This window comes from Cherax quadricarinatus, chromosome 1, assembly GCF_038502225.1.
Source record: "Cherax quadricarinatus isolate ZL_2023a chromosome 1, ASM3850222v1, whole genome shotgun sequence".
NCBI lineage: Eukaryota > Metazoa > Arthropoda > Malacostraca > Decapoda > Parastacidae > Cherax > Cherax quadricarinatus.
The window spans coordinates 56,893,197-56,911,410 of record NC_091292.1 but is presented as its reverse complement, the minus strand read 5'-3'; positions in this window follow the sequence as shown (position 1 = coordinate 56,911,410).

Genomic DNA, 18,214 nt, shown 5'->3' with positions numbered 1-18,214 from the left:
TGTGTGTGTATGGGTGTGTGTGTGTGGGTGTCTCGTGCCGAATAGGTAAAACTGGTCAATTAGCAAAAATTCATTAAAACTTAAGTCCTTTCTAAAATTTTCTCTTATATGTTTAAAGATACATTTTTCATTTATGTTAATGTAAAACTTAATCATTTTTACCAAAAGAACTTTAGAAAACTTACCTAACCTTATTATAACAAGCGAAATTTAATTTAGCCTAATCCAACGAAATATATTTTATTTAAGTTTACATTAATTTAATAAAAAACAAACACAATGAAATATATATTTTTCGTTAGGTTCAGAATGATTTTTGCGAAATTATGGCATACACCAATTTTCGCTTGTCTTGTTCGACAAGAAGAGCGTTGCTATTTTAGCCAAAAATCGCAAGTTTTACCTATTCGGTACGACATTATATACACACACACACACAAACACACACACACACACACACACACTTCCTACTTGAATTAAATAGTCCAGCTCCATCTATAAGGTTTATATTGAGTTTCAACGAAATAACTCGTTGCCTTTTTCAGATGTTTGAATTAAGGGTATCCAAGAATTTAAATTCAAAATATACAGAAAACCAACCATTAACTGCTCTTATGTGCGCTGTTATTCTTCACATCATGACAGTTAAAATTTCTGTATTCTCATCCATGTTTTTCAGAACTGTTTATTTGCAGCCCAAACATCACCAATGAGAAAATTTTGAAGATTTATGAAATAGCAAATGATCTGAAATAGCCTCTAAAATTTAACTGACATATCTTTTAAAAGTGCCAGAAGTACGTTTTAAAACTGAAAAAGGGACAAAGAAATATACTCAAACAGTATATTGGTTCTACCTTATCATGAAAACCTATTTGATATATCTTCTCTACTTAAGAATTTTAAAATCAGTGCTATTTAAAAAGTCTGATACAGTGAAAAAAGCATTCGACCAAGAATGTCCCTAGAATGCTAATGGTTGTGTCTAAAAATGCAATAAAGTTTATCGCAGTCAAACTGGAAGAAGCCTCGAGTTAAGATTACAACATAAATATAGCATTAAAACTGGACAAGAGTTCAGTGCTCTATTTATGGGAGATTTTAACCACCCAATTGGTTTTCAAAAGGCTAAGAAGGTTGTATTAACTAGGTCTATGACTGAGCGAAATATAATTGAATCAAATTTCATAAAAATAATAATATTGACTTAGTATGAATATTAGTCCAGGGTTATACAAATGAGATTCATTTATTATGAATAGAAGTTGAAGAATTTAAACAAAGCCTGATATGTCACTATATGATAAAGATAGAAGTATCCCTGTTTACAAATGTTAAACTCATAAGGAGAATACGAACATGTGAGACCCGTTAAAGACTACAAATGAACCTAGATAGGCTGCAGGTCTGGTCTGACATTCGCTACTAGAATTTATGAACAACAAGTGCAAAGTTATAAAGATTGGGGAATGGGCATAGAACAAAAATGGGGGGGGGAAGGGAAAAGACTCCTAACCACACCCCAGGAGGACCTTGGGAGTGAGCATTGTACCGAGCATATCACCGGATATATACATCAACTAAAACTTTTGCAGCAAACACCGTGTCTGGCAAATCTATGATTAGTTTTCAGGAACCTAAACAAGGAGTCATTCACAACACTGTATACATCGAGCCCAAACTGGAGTATGCAGCACCGGTATGGAACCCATACCTGAGCAATCGTGTCAAAAAAACTGGAGAAATGAGAAGTCCCAATGTTAAAGGGTATGTGCTATGAGGAGAGATTAAGTGAGCTTAATTTGTAATCAAAGAAGGATTGGAGATGATACGATAACGAACAAAATTCCGATGGGTATTGACAGGGTGAAACGGGACATATTGTTCGAGAAACTTTAAACAGGAAAGGGGGTGGGGTAACAGCTGTTAATTGAATCGACAGGTGAGTCACAGGGATGTAAGGAAGTACTTCTTCAGCTTGAATAAGAGGTACGATGAGGCTCTGTAAGCCAGGCAACTAGCAGCCAGCGTAGAAATGGGTCAGGATCCGAGACTAGAACCCTGCAACATGTGCACATGTGCTGACACACACACACACACACACACACACACACACACACGCGCGCGCGCACACACACACTAGGATTTATACAATGGACTGGGAAGCGTGTACTGTTAAGATGACGGAAGTTATGGAAAACTTTCCTCAAACAGGTTTATGATACGATCAGAGAAGAGAGGAGACGAACCAGCATAGATGGATCAAGTTTTTACCCTAAGTATATCTAACACAGAACTTCAACGATCGTACAATAAGATTCGAATGTTGTGTAAACAAACATGGAGAAATAAATTCTTCTATGTCGTATATTAGGAAAAGTAATTGAAAGTAAGAACAATAATGATAGAGAGCATTTAGCTCAAAGGGCAGGGAGGCCGTAGGATTATACAGCGCCTGTGCTGGGGATGGAAGGTATTCAGGGTTAATTCAGGGAACTGGAGCACAGATCCAGTTCCCTAGATCAAGAACCCCTCATCAGCATCAAGGAACAAAGAACGGAGAAAACTCAAAACTCAAGAATCTAAACCGAGGGCGGCTCTCTCTCTCTCTCTCTCTAAAAAAAAAAAAAAACTAGGCGTGTTTTGGTCGCTGTGCGACCTGGAAAAAGTATACCCGTGTCACATAAGCCCACTACAATGTGACTCGACGCACGAAAAAAGACATAGTACAAAATGCAGCAAAATTTCTAATGAAATTAAATATGTAGATAGGTACGTAAAATGGTTTAGAGAGACATGAGAAAACACCAGGACATATATAATAGACATTTGGGTCCTGGGACCTTGATCACTTTAACACACACAGGTTAAAAAGACAGTATATATAAGCGGAGAGTGAGGTGTAAGTGACGCATGGTGACCTGAAGAATGATACATTGGGATGAGGACGGGCAGACGATGTGATCATGTGACTCCTGTGTTGTTGAGTAGGTGCTGCTTCACCTGGTTGAGTATCATGTATGATAATGTTTTGAATATTTGTACTTTCCAGTATTATGTTCTATGGTGTCGGTGACGGCGATTAGCGAGGCTTCCAGACATCGTCGGAGTCTAAGATCTTATTCTGTGAGGAGGAGCTACGCCTCATCATAATATATCATTCTTCAGGTCACCGTGTGTCACTCATACCTCACTTTCCACCTATATATATCAAGGTCCCAGGACCGAAACGTTTTCTAATAAATATGTCCTAGTGTTTGCTTGTCTTGCTAAACCAGTTTGTAAGTATCTATTACTAAGGTTTATATCACGTATGTATAATACTCTAGTTTTTAAGGGTTAAATCCTTTTAAAAAAAGAATTCTCAAATTATTGTATGTTTTAATTTGCTTAATAAAATTTCCCAATTAAACCATACACGACCCAAAATCAATGCGAAGCTTCCTTTTAAAAAGACATACGAGAACTAAATATTTGAAAATGACGAACAGATACAGTCTCGAGTTATAGCAGACAATTCAACATTTCCAAGTTCATTAACTAAATAAATTAAAGAGACACAAAAACTGTTATTATAAACTCTTCAGGTGCAGAGAAGTATCACAAGTGATGCTAGTAGTTATGTATTTTTAGTAATTTATATTTTGAAGGTGTTCAATTTCTTATCCTTGATTATGAAGCATAGTCCTGATCCATAATAAAATGTAAAATATGCAAGATATCTAAACATATGTACATAAACTGGAACATGATTGGTATAGCAAAGGACGTAGAACACTGCAGCGTTCCTCAGCTGTATTCAGGTCTAATCCCTTAGGTTACAGTGCAGATGTTACTGAGCAGTGGCTTCTTTCAAAAGGACACAAAAACAAATTGTGAATGGTTGGCTTAAATAGGCAAGCCAACTGAGACAGGGAAAGTGACAGATGGGAAAGACACTATCAGTCCAAATATTTAAAAAGAGGGTAGACAGGTAGCATAAAACTACAGGCCAGTGTTCCTGGACTGCACACTTGGTAAATATGACGAGTGGTAAAGTACCTGGAGAAGACCGGTTTCTTAAGCAACAACTAACACGGTTGGTTATATAAAATCTTGTCTCGCACATCTGTATTTCTGTGACAAGGTAGCTAAAGTGAGGGAGAGGGATGAATGGACTCCACATTCTAGAACTGTAAGAAGACATTTAAAACAGTGCTGCCAAAGAGACTGAAAAGTACTGGAACATGCAGAGATAGCAAAAAGCACTACAATGAACCAAAGAATACATAACAGGAAGGAGGCAGTGATTGCGTAATAAAAGATATCAAGAGTGGAAGTTGCAACGAGGGAGATAGGTGATGGGACTAGTACCGTTTCTAGTGTACGTGAACGACTCTCCAGATATATCCTTGCTCACAGACGATGTGAAACTGAGGAGGAGAATAGACACAGGAGAGAATAATGTAAGGCTAAAGATGGCCCTGGACAAGCTACAGAAATGATGTAACAAGGGGTTCTGGAAATTCACCAACATATGCAAGGTTAGGTAAATTGGGAAGAACAAAGGCAGCAAACCTCCCTCGTAGAAGACCACCTCAGCGTGATCACAGTACCGAGCATATCGCCTGAGGTGCACATTCATCAACTAACCTGTGTAGCAAATGCGCGACTGGCAAATCTAAGATTAGCTTCTATGAATTTCAACAGAGTCGGTCAAGACAGTATATAAGTGAGTTCCATCTCGGAGTATGCAGCAGCAGCAGCATGGAACCCACACCAGGTCAGCTTGTCAAGAAACTGGAAAATGCGAGGAAGTATGCAGCGAGACTAGTCCCATTGATAATGGGTATGAGTTAAGAGGAAAGACCAAAACAACTAAACCTGATGGCATTAGAGGACAGAAGGTAAGACGGAAAATTGATAACAACGTAAACGTTGCCCTGTTGAGACAAGGGAAGCTAGTACACAAGAGCATAGTTGGAATTAGAAAAAAATGAGTCAGACGGATGTCAGGAAATATTTCTTAAGCCACAGAGTGATCAGGAAGTTGACTGACCTGAACGAAGTGGTAAAGGCAAGATCCGCACATAAGATTCGACCTCTGGAAGCATGAATGGGGAAGCTAGCTGGTTAGTGTGCTCGCTTGCTCTCTCACTCGCTCGCTCTCTCACTCGCTCGCTCTCTCACTCGCTCGCTCTCTCACTCGCTCGCTCTCTCACTCGCTCGCTCGCTCTCTCACTCGCTCGCTCTCTCACTCGCTCGCTCTCTCACTCGCTCGCTCTCTCACTCGCTCGCTCTCACTAGCTCCCTCTCACTAGCTCCCTCTCACTAGCTCCCTCTCACTAGCTCCCTCTCACTAGCTCCCTCATTCGCTGTCTCTTTTGCTAGCTCTCTACCATTAACAGTAGCTGACCGATGTTATTGACAGCAATCATTGCTACTAAATACAGTAATATATTCCCCAAGTCTATTCGTTATTATATCACTCCTACCTTCCCCTTCCTCTTTCTATCCAGACACCGTTCTTCAACCCCCTCCTCTCATTCTTACCCTTCTCCTCCCACTCCCCAAACATCTCCACTCTCTTCCTCTCCCCCCCTACTCCTCCTCCTCGCTCCTCCCTCACATCCTCCAAGTCCCCCCCCCCCCACGCTACCTCACATCCAAGAAATTACTATACAAAATCGTTATCAAACTCCAGGTCTGCTGTAAGTTATATCCACTACGTACTGGAAGAACGGAAGTGCTGTGTAAAATGTATCCACACACTACAGTGTTTCAGTCATCTTAAAATCATCTTCACTTAAGTTTTCCCCATACTCTTACGTGTTTAGCGCTTAGCCGTTATTACAATTAAGGGTATTCCATTAATCTGGAACCATTGGGGAAAAAAAAGGAAGAAATAACAAAGGCTCTTATCTAGAGAAACTGTTGTTTCCAGTTATTGACACGCTGGTACAGACAACATATTCAGTCAAGTATATCTGGAACGTTTAAGAGTAATGGTATACACGCGTCGATAACCCGCTCCGGCAAATACGTAACTCGTAACTTTCTCCGAGTAGACCAACGCCTTCAAGTGATCCCAGAATTAAAAAAAATACCACGGATTTAGAGCGGGGCTCTTCGTGGGTCGCTCCACAACCTCTTTACATCTAATCCAGTGAAACCTTTGGTTCCAGACTTACAAGACGCCCTGTATATTAATTCCAGTATCTCTTGTTATGATCATTACATTCGTAAATGTTACACAAATAACCCGCACATAGGAGAGAGCTTACGACGATGTTTCGGTCCGACTTGGACCACTTACAAAATCACAGAGTGTGACTTTGTAAATGGTCCAAGTCGGGCCGGAACGTCGTCGTAAGCTCCCCTCTCATATGTGCGGGTTATTTGTGTATTGTTGCAGTCACGGTATTGTGCCTTTTTTTGTTATTCGTAAATGCTATTTACGAATGGAGAATTGCTCTCATGTCCTGCTCTGGACGTAAAGCCTTTCCTGTATTATATATCCAAGCAACACACACACACACACACACACACACACACACACACACACACAGACAGGAGCTGGGACTCGACCCCTGCAACCACAAATAGGCGAGTACAAATAGGTGAGTACAAATAGGTGAGTACAAATAGGTGAGTACACACACACACACACACACACACACACACACACACACCCACACCCACACACACACACACACACACTCACTCTCACACACACAGATACACACACGTACAACAGCCCTAGTGTCTAATCGACATGTGCCAAGGACAAAATGGTAACTAACACACATCTACCTAACCTGGACGTGTCCCCAACCATCGACACCACCCAACCATCGACACCACCGAACCATCGGCACCACCCACACCACCCCCACCCCACCATCGACACCACCCCACCATCGACACCACCCCACCATCGGCACCACCCACACCTCCCCCACCCCACCATCGACACCTACCCACCTCCTCCGAGGCAGAGGAAAGCATTATAAGCAAAAATACTCCTTATAAAACAAAGCCGTAACTGCAAAATGGCATGAACAATTGTTTTGTGTGTAAATTACCCAATAAACGACAAAATTCGAGTCGATTTGCTTGCTGAACGAAGGAAGGTGTTATGAAAACCATGTAATACCTGAGCGAATATTTTACAACGGGTCTGTAATTTTCCAGAACGTTTGTTGAGTGTAGGAAGATGTAAATGGCGTTCGTAAATCCAAGCCATTTTAACCGAACGTATCGCAGTCGGGACGGAGGGGGGGGGGAGGAACGTGTGCAAGACGTTCACGTACGAAACTGATGATGTATAAACAATAGAACGAGGCAAATTTCTGTTTAATGATAAGGTTAGAACAGGTAATTAGAGCAGTTTGTACTGCAGTGTTCCTCCTACACACACGCGAAGCTCGCACCCAACGCAGGAAGTGGAACGATCTAGACAGCGAAGTTGTAGAGGCAGCATCCATACATAGCTTGAAGAACAGGAGCGAAGCAGGTAGCAGCCAACAAAGACGACGCCAGGAGCTGAGACTTGACCACTGAAACAACAATTAGGCGAGTATAATTAGGTGAGCATGCGCTCGCACACGCACACACACACACACACACACACACACACACACACACACACACACACACACACATACGTACACCACACATACACACGCACACACACACGCACACACACACGCACACACACATATACACACGCACACACACATATACACATACACACGCATATACACACATACAACAGGCCTAGTGTCTAATCGACATGTGCCTAGGACAAAATGGTAACTAACACACACACACACACTGCAGGAAGGTCTTCGATACAGTTCCTCGCAAGAGATCAGTGCAGAAGCTGGAGGATCAGGCGCGTATAACAGGAAGGGCACTGCAATGGATCAGAGAATACCTGACAGGGAGGCAACAACGAGTCATGGTATGTGATGAGGTGTCACAGTAGGCGCCTGTGACGAGCGGGGTCCCACAGGGGTCGGTCCTAGGACCAGTACTATTTTTGGTGTGATGAATGGTTTGAAAAACCGACAAGTTGAAGATTGAGACACTTATGCAGCATATGGGAATCTTTATTCAGGAAACGTTTCGCCACACAGTGGCTTCATCAGTCCAATACAAAGAGGAAGGCGTAAGGAGAGGAGGAGAATGAGGTAATCAGTCCCTCAACCTGGAGTCGATGTGTTCAGTCCATCAATCTTGTAGAATGTACAGCATAGGGCCGCAGATGTGGCTTATATACTGTAGTGAGGTGACGTGAAGCAGATGGAGGCGGGGTCATAGTGGTACCATCCACTAGTCGAAGTAGGTCTTCGTCCAAAGGTTGAACAAGTGTTGAAGAATTCTGATTACCTCATTCTCCTCCTCTCCTTACGCCTTCCTCTTTGTATTGGACTGACGAAGCCACTGTGTGGCGAAACGTTTCCTGAATAAAGATTCCCATATGCTGCATAAGTGTCTCAATCTTCAACTTGTCGGTTTTTCAAACCATTCATCACAACTGTCAGACACGGCAGCATCATGGGGTCTTGTTACAAAGAATTCTTCAACACTTGTTCAACCTTTGGACGAAGACCTACTTCGACTAGTGGATGGTACCACTATGACCCCGCCTCCATCTGCTTCACGTCACCTCACTACAGTATATAGGCCACATCTGCGGCCCTATGCTGTACATTCTACAAGATTGATGGACTGAACACATCGACTCCAGGTTGAGGGACTGATTACCTCATTCTCCTCCTCTCCTTACGCCTTCCTCTTTGTATTGGACTGATGAAGCCACTGTGTGGCGAAACGTTTCCTGAATAAAGATTCCCATATGCTGCATAAGTGTCTCAATCTTCAACTTGTCGGTTTTTCAAACCATTCATCACAACTGTCAGACACGGCAGCATCATGGGGTCTTGTTACAAAGAATTCTTCAACACTTGTTCAACCTTTGGACGAAGACCTACTTCGACTAGTGGATGGTACCACTATGACCCCGCCTCCATCTGCTCCACGTCACCTCACTACAGTATATAAGCCACATCTGCGGCCCTATGCTGTACATTCTACAAGATTGATGGACTGAACACATCGACTCCAGGTTGAGGGACTGATTACCTCATTCTCCTCCTCTCCTTACGCCTTCCTCTTTGTATTGGACTGATGAAGCCACTGTGTGGCGAAACGTTTCCTGAATAAAGATTCCCATATGCTGCATAAGTGTCTCAATCTTCAACTTGTCGGTTTTTCAAACCATTCATCACAACTGTCAGACACGGCAGCATCATGGGGTCTTGTTACAAAGAATTCTTCAACACTTGTTCAACCTTTGGACGAAGACCTACTTCGACTAGTGGATGGTACCACTATGACCCCGCCTCCATCTGCTTCACGTCACCTCACTACAGTATATAAGCCACATCTGCGGCCCTATGCTGTACATTCTACAAGATTGATGGACTGAACACATCGACTCCAGGTTGAGGGACTGATTACCTCATTCTCCTCCTCTCCTTACGCCTTCCTCTTTGTATTGGACTGATGAAGCCACTGTGTGGCGAAACGTTTCCCGAATAAAGATTCCCATATGCTGCATAAGTGTCTCAATCACTATTTTTGGTATATGTGAATAACATGATGGAAAGGATAGACTCTGAAGTGTCCCTGTTCGCAATTGATGTAAAGTTAATGAGGAGAATTAAATCAGATGAGGATCAGGCAGGACTACAAAGAAACCTGGACAGCCTGGACATGTGGTCCACCAACTGGCTCCTCGAATTCAACCCCGCCAAATGCAAAGTCATGAAGATTGAGGAAGGGCAAAGAAGACCGCAGACAGAGTATAGACTAGGTGGACAAAGACTGCAAACCTCACTCATACAGAAAGATCTTGGGGTGAGCATAACACCGAGCACGTCTCCGGAAGCACACATCAACCAGATAACTGCTGCAGAATATGAGCGCCTGGCAAACCTGAGAATAGCGTTCCGATACCTTTGTAAGGAATCGTTCAAGATACTGTACACTGTGTACATCAGGTTCATACTAGAGTATGCAGCATCAGTTTAGAACCCACACCTGGTCAAGCACGTCAAGAAATTAAAAAAAAAAGTGCAAAGGTTTGCAATAAGGTTAGTTCCGGAGCTCATGGGAATGTCCTACGAAGAAAAGTTGAGGGAAAACGGCCTGATGACACTGGAGGACAGGGGGGTTAGGAGAGAAATGATAACGACATACAAAAAACTGCGTGGGATAGATAAGGTGGACAGAGACAGGATGTTCCAGAGAGAGGACACAGAAACTAGGGGTCACAATTGGAAGCTGAAGACTCAGACGAATCACAGGGATGTTAGGAAGTATTTGTTCAGTCACAGAGTTGCCAGGAAGTGGAATAGTCTAGCAAGTGATATAGTGGAGGCAGGAACCATATAAAGCTTTAAGACGAGGTATGACAAAGCTCAGGGAGCAGAGAGAGAGAGGACCTAGTAGCGATCAGTGAAGAGGCAGGGCCAGGAGCTGAGTTTCGACCCCTGCAGCCACAATTAGGCGAGTACACACACACACACGAAAAAAAAAATCGGCCTGAGGACACTGGAAGACAGGAGGGTCAGGGGAGACATGATAAAATACAAAATACTGCGTGGAATAGACAAGGTGGAGAGAGAGAGGATGTTCCAGAGATGGGACACAGAAACAAGGGATCACAATTGGAAGTTGAAGACCCAGATGAGTCAAAGGGATGCTAGTATTTCTTCAGTCATAGAGTAGTCAGGAAGCGGTAAAGCCGAGCAAGTGAGGCAGTGGAGGCAGAAACCATACATAGCTTTAAGATGAGGCATGATAAAGCTCATGGAGCAGGGAGAGAGAGGACCAAGTAACACTCAGTGAAGAGGCGGGGCCAGGAGCCGAGTCTCGACCCCTGCAACCACAATTAGGTGAGTACACACACACTAAAAACATGATTTGCATATGAGTATATATAAATAAACAGCAATAAAGATGAAATTAAGAAACCAAAAGAGCTATGAACCTGACTAAAATTTCTGACACTGAAATATATTATCATACCAAGTTGAAATGACCAAAGTCAGTTATAAAACATTAAATTAGTATTTTTTCAAAAGACTCCCCTTAAAAAGTTCCTCGAGATCCCTACAGGCACCCGGGGAATAATAAAAAGCATGTAAAGTAAAAAGGACACAAGTGCAACTAATGTGACCTTTTTATTATGTCAACGTTTCACTCTCCAGAAGCTTTGTCAAGCCGTAACGGCCTGACAAAGCTCCTGGAGAGCGAAACGTTGCCACAATAAAAATGTCACATTAGTTGCACTTGTGTCCTTTTACCTTACATATTGTCGGTAATTCTACGAACATTATTACAATCAAAACCATGACGAACACAAAGGACTAAACCATAGGCAAAGTGTGATAATGTGTTCCACAGTAAATTGCACGCCTCGAGCTACACACTGGGAGGGGACGAGAGGGGCAGAAACACCTGTTATGAATGAGTTATGTACGCCCGATCCTCAATCGAATAAGATTTCTATGTGACGATACCTTTTGGAGGAGAGCCAAGTGCCCCAACGACAAATCTTTCCGTACGCTGTATATAATAAATTTAACTTCAATTACAGAGTACGCAGAGACAGCTTGGAGATTTCCCTGCTCCTCTCTTGAAGAAAAAAGGCCAGAAACTTGACTTAGATTCTATCCAAGAAAGTCTTAGAGGCAAAAGAAATCCTCCGGGAAGAAAGACTGGATATGATGGACAGAGACAGGGAGACGTGAATGTAAATAAGGCTGATGATCAGAGGCGTATATTAATGGTATACAACACCGACAAGATGAAGAATTAGTCATGTGCAACATCTGGATATCTTCAATCGTAGACGTTTCGCTTTATCAATACAAATTCAAGGACATAATGGGAAGGCTCTAGGACTGAGGTAATCAGTCCCTCAGCCTAAGTGGGTGAAGAATAACTAAGTCTTGAATACGGTGCTCATCAACTCCAAGGCTAAGGGATTAATTACCTCGTCTTTTGTATATAGTTGTACAGTCTTCTCCTTATGTCCTTGATTTTGTGTTGATAAAGCCGCTGGATGGCGAAACGTCTACAAATAAAGGTACCCGTGGCCTTGTGGCTAAAGCTCTCGCTTCACACGGTGAGTGTCAGGGTTCGATTCCCAGGGAGGGTAGAAACACTAGGCGTGTTTCTTTACACCGGTTGTCTGTGTTCAGTAAAATGGGTACCTAGGAGTTAGTCGACTGGTGCGGGTCGCATCCTGGGACAAAACTAACCTAATTTACCCGAAATGCTCTGCATAACAAGCGGCTTTCTATATAGTAGTATGTCATTGATGTCAGCTATGGTCTATATACCTTGTACATGTACTTGTAGTAAATAAAGATATTATTATTATTATTATTATTATTATTATACAGATGTTTTACATGGGACTAATTCTTCATCAAGAGAGAACCTATCAGGATTGACAGTGTAAAAGCAGGATCACGAATTAATCAGTACTGGGATCAGTTCTCTTCCTCAAAGTTGAATACACTTACTGTATGATTACAAATATTAAACTAACGAGATAATGAAAATGAAGCTGAAAAACTGCAGGGAAGATCAGAGAAATGGGTAATGAAATTCACTCTCAGCAAGTGCAGTTATGAATATTATGGTACAGTGACAGAAGCCATTAACAGAATATAGCGTGAAGAGAGGATGCAAATCATTAGTAAGGACCACTGGGTGATAATAATAATGAGCATTTCAGGCGAGTCTCATATCATCTGAATAGTTTCGGTAGTGCATGCGCGCCTAACAAACTTGAGAACGGCTTCTCATGAGTATCAACGAAGAGTCATTTAAAACCTTCTACATATGTCAGACCTACCCTAGAGACTGCGGAACCTGCTTGGAGCCCATACTTACTGAAGAATATAAAGAAAATAGAGGAAGTCTAGATATTTACAATTCGACTGATCCCTGAGCTGAGAAAACTGACCTACAGGAAGAGACTAAAAGAAATTAAACTCAGGGGTTTTAAGAGTGACTTCGGTAAGGAGTTAGTGGAAGTAAACACCATACACAACTTTAAGGATAGATACGACATACGAAAAAGTCGTATGAGGTTAACGTAGGCAGAGGCCTGAAGTTTAGATTCGATCCCCGTAACCAGTAGACGAGTACAAATCTGAGAGTAAACAAAAGAGTACACACTTACGTACTCTGTTATGGATACGCATGTGAGTGTAATATTTTCTTAGTCGTTACCCATAATTTCCCTGAGTGTAAAGAATGTCTAGCTAGCGTCGTAAAGAAAAGGGCTGCGCATGAGGAATGCGTGTCGAGGTGTTCATGTTTCTGTCTTGTTAATTCTCACCGCTCTCATCATTATCCAGCTTTAAATCATGAGTAACGTTTCCCAAAGTACTGGATAAACATATCATAATCAAGATGTTGAAATAAATAACGTGACAGCTATTGTGTATGATGACATTTTAATTCCGCCTCTGGTGGTCAATAATGCCACAATAAACCAGGATGAAAGCTTTGTATTTCAGAGTCAATGTAAGGAATCAGCCAGCTAGACTTCCCGGGTGAGGAAGCAGACGTGTGAGTGTTATAGCAGCGAACAAAGATGAATAGATAATGGTGGGTTTAATACAAGTGAGGAGGACGAGGCTGCTACGGCCCGGTTGCACGGTGAATATAAACACTGATCCGTTGGAATGATCACACCTTGTTAGGAAGTCCTGGTTCAAAGTCCGACTCGCTTGCTCTCTTCGGCACCAGCGAGTTTTTTTTTACCAACATTTCGTTGTTAATCGTTCACTTTGCTAGGGAGAGTCTTTTAGGGAAACGCGTATTAATGTAATAAAGAAAATTCAATACTTAACATGCCTAGTAAAATAAAAGAATAGTGTGCGCAGAAAAGTAAGACTTTTTAGCACTACATAGAACAAAACACTTTGAAAAGGTACCGATGACAAGTGAAGTACGACCAAAGCATTATGCATACGGTGCAACATAGGCAAAATGCATAGTAATTTATCTTGCAGTGCAATCAAGGTAGATGTGCGTGTGGTGTTGGTGATGATTATGTTTAGCGAGGCTGCAGCACATGGATGTGTTCTTGTCTCGTCTCCCCGCTGTGTTATTCCCACTATGAGGCTTGGGTTCACCTCTCTATATCTCCCATCTTTATTTGCACCAAAGACAGTCCTCTTCTTTGTTAATGTGAGCGCTGACTCTGTGTTTATGACAAAATTTGGGTATATATTTTCTTTCAGACTGTGCCTAGTTTCTGTAAATGGCACTTTCATTTCCACTATGAATACAGACATCACACAAATTCATATTCTTTGTGCATCTATTATTATCTCTTGTAATTTACTGTTACTGGTATAATAATTTTTATGCGTAATGTTGAAATTTGTGCATATATATATATATATATATATATATATATATATATATATATATATATATATATATATATATATATATATATATATATATATATATATATATATATATACATGCATACAGGCACACATACGCACAGTGGTAATAATGAGGACTCAGGGTCTCTGAGAAACTTATTTTCTCCTTCCATCCCATTATTTTTTTTACGATTTCATTTACCGGTTCAGTTTTACTGAGACCTCTACAGACGCACACAATTACGATTTATATTTGGAAATATAATTTAAGCTTTGGAACCAAGGATGCAGCAGGCATTAATTCTCTGGATCGCCACGCTAAGAAGTAGGAACAGAAAGGTAAATGGTTGACCTTGGCGCTCTAGTAATTTCTAGGAGCTTGGCACCTAATTCTTCCAGAAAAGTTGTAGCACTCTTGCCGTATGGGCTATGCATCGTCTCCAATCCCACTGGAGTAAAATAGCATTTATGGGAAAAATCCCTATACTTGTTTACGGTATGTTCTTCCTCATAAAGCAAACCTCTGTATGGAATCGGAACACATCTAAACCTTCCTGTCCAGCACAACAACATGGCTGCATTGTGTATAGAAGAAGACATTAAGGTCATTTATAGTAGAAAACATGAACACTGTGCTAACTAAAAGAAAAGCTTGGAGCTCTCCATTAAACTCATTCTTGTGGAGGAAAGGGACAATTCCCGTTCTTGAATGTCCTCTTAGACACAGTTGGCACGAAATTTACCTTCAAAGTACATAAGAAACCCAGGAACAAGGACGACCAGATAACTGTTTTTTTCTCACATCTTGACACTTGTACTAAGAGAAGCGATTTCATCGTTACTTCCACGGAGTCCATAGGGTTTTGCAGCGCTCACTACCTTGAAGAAGACGCCACCATATTCCAAGTATTTACAAGCTATCTCTTTCCTTCTCATTTTATATCTGACCGCAAGAGGCGTGCCCACCACATGATCAGAGCAGATACAAAAGAACATTCTCCAGCCAGTGGATGATGTGGCCAGTAACGTCGCTGAAGCTTTCGCTAATCACAAACTGAATATAACCACCAGTTCGTCATCCACTTAATTTTAAGGACTTGGTAAAGAAGTCTACCACAGCAGCTGAACCAGCGATCCCCGGTATGGGTGGAAACATCGCGGCGTGTTTCCTTATGACACCTGCTGTCCTTGTTCACCTCGCTATAAGTAGGTACCTGAGTGTTAGACGGCTGGAGTGGGTCGCATCCTGGGGACAAAATTAACCTAAGTTTCCCGAAATGCTCTGCATAACCAGGGGCTTTCTATATATTATGTCATTGATGTCAGCTGCGGTCTGTATAAGTTGCATCAAGTATTTGTAGAAATAAAGATGATTATTTTTATTACGTAGTTTCGATACGGTATATGTAAGCGAAATATTAGAAAGCTTGGACTTGCAACTGAGGGAAGAAATATACATTCAGTGGAGACCACATGGCTCATGCTTGTGTGGTTCACCGTGAACACATGAATACCTAATGGAGTGGAAACGAAGCCAATGTTGTTGCTGAAGAAGTTTTGTAGGATATCACGTGTCCTCCTCACACTAATCCTATACAGCCAAGCATTGCATGAACAGGCGACAAACACTCACACCTGACCACACTGCACCTGATCCCACTTGATTCATCTAATCTCCGCCCATTATGTATTCTTTGTTTTCTGTACTCTATATTTCATAGGCAAGGCCCCCATTGGCCATAACGTCTCTTAATACATAACTTAAGTATTGCCTATGTGTCTGTTCCACAGTTTGTCAATATTGTTCAACCTAGTACTAGTACTACCTCTGCCTCTGCTTTAGATTTCTATTTACCATGACTCCAATGTCTTTCTCACAGTCTATATGATAGGAACTCAAGTCTTTTTCATTCACAAGAATTACAGCTATGCACTCTTCTGTATTAAGCTGCTTCTGTCACCTCTCCGATCAGAGTATGGGCTTGTCCAGATTATCCTAAGTTTAGTGTTATTCCCTTCCGAATTTATTGCTAAATCTCTTTCTGTGTTGCGATTTTACTCGTTTCGATTTTTTTGCATTCCTCTCTTAAAAATTAGTGCAGATTATGCACGACAAACGGCCCAAAACTGATCCTTGTGGAACACCACTCGTGGCTCCGACTTGAAGTTCAACCATATCTCGGCTATTGCAATAACATCGACGTAAAGGAGAATAGTAGAGAATGCAAATATGTTCCTTTAACTGTGTTTGAAGCTCTCTCCCTCGAGAGAGGGGCCGTATGCTGCAGCATCTAACGACGGAATTTTAAGTTTTGTTTCATTATCTACCGTATTTCCTATTTATTCTTAGGTTTTTCGGTTCTCCTCAATTTTTTTCAGGGGAGGCATCTCTTGTTTCCTCACTTCACCTATCCCCGCCTTGCAATCCACTAAGTACTAGTGTTCCTTCAGCATTGGAATTTTCTTCACTGTATGCTTACCCTCAGGTATATGACTCTGGTAAATCAGTGGATGCTTCAGTGTGAAACAAAACTGGACGTCTTGTGTTTTGAAGGTTCTAAGTAAACTTACTGTGTTAAGTATTGTCTTACGCCTTGGCCTTCAACTTTATGTATTTTTATCTTAAAATTTTCTCACAGTCCCCAGTTCATGGCTTGGCTCCAGAGTGAGCTGGATGGGAACGGCAATTTTTTGTAACTATCTGTTAGTTCTACAGACGTGATTTGGTCAGACAATCTTGTACGGACTGCAGTGATCTGAAATACTCTTTACGGCGCTACCCAGACTTTAATGAGTCGTCTTAATCTTCACTTAGTGCCGGTGAACTGCCTGAGACACGGAGGCGTTTGAACGACCTTGCTTTATCCGGGTTAACCTTCACTAGCTCATCAACTGACCTGTCTGACATCATAGGGCTCCTGACACTCGCGCTACATTTGTAATTTCATTACTTTGCGGAGAACGTCTACAATTGTCCCTGACGTACGTCCCGAGAGACGTCAACACAGACGTGTACGTCTTCCTCTTGCCGAGGATTAATTTTATTTTCATGTTTAGCTTTGCTTAGTACGTTTAATTAGATTTATGTTTTTGTCTTTAAAGTTGGGATGTATATACGAAAGGTGTTAACATTTTCCTATAAATTTAACTCTTCTCTTTTTTTAGGTTATAAATTCTATTTTCCACCAATAAATTCGACAACTTTATTTACCCTTGACAAACTAAGTTTTCAGTGCATGCAATTAATTTAACCTCTTATCTTGGTGCTGTTGCTATGACTATTTTAAAGTTATTTATCTCTTTCCACCCTGTTCCTCTTTGCCTTATCAATTTTTTTACCTTTTCTCAATGCTCCCGATTTTTTTTCTTTCAAATTCCTATGCCTGATATTATTTTAGTGTTTTCCTTTACTCTCTTGGAGTTCCCTTTACTGCCACAATCCACAGTATCAAAATCGCTTTTTCTACACACACACACACACACACACACACACACACGTTTAACAACAATAACAAAAAAAGGCACAATACCGTGACTGGAACGATACGCAAATAACCCGCACATAAAAGAGAGAAGCTTACGACGACGTTTCGGTCCAAGTCGGACCGAAACGTCGTCGTAAGCTTCTCTCTTTTATGTGCGGGTTATTTGTGTATACGTTTAACTTTTTCCTCACTTTAAAACCTCATCTAAGCTAGCTACCACTGCTACACCTGCCCTATATAACTGCATCCTGGCTTTGC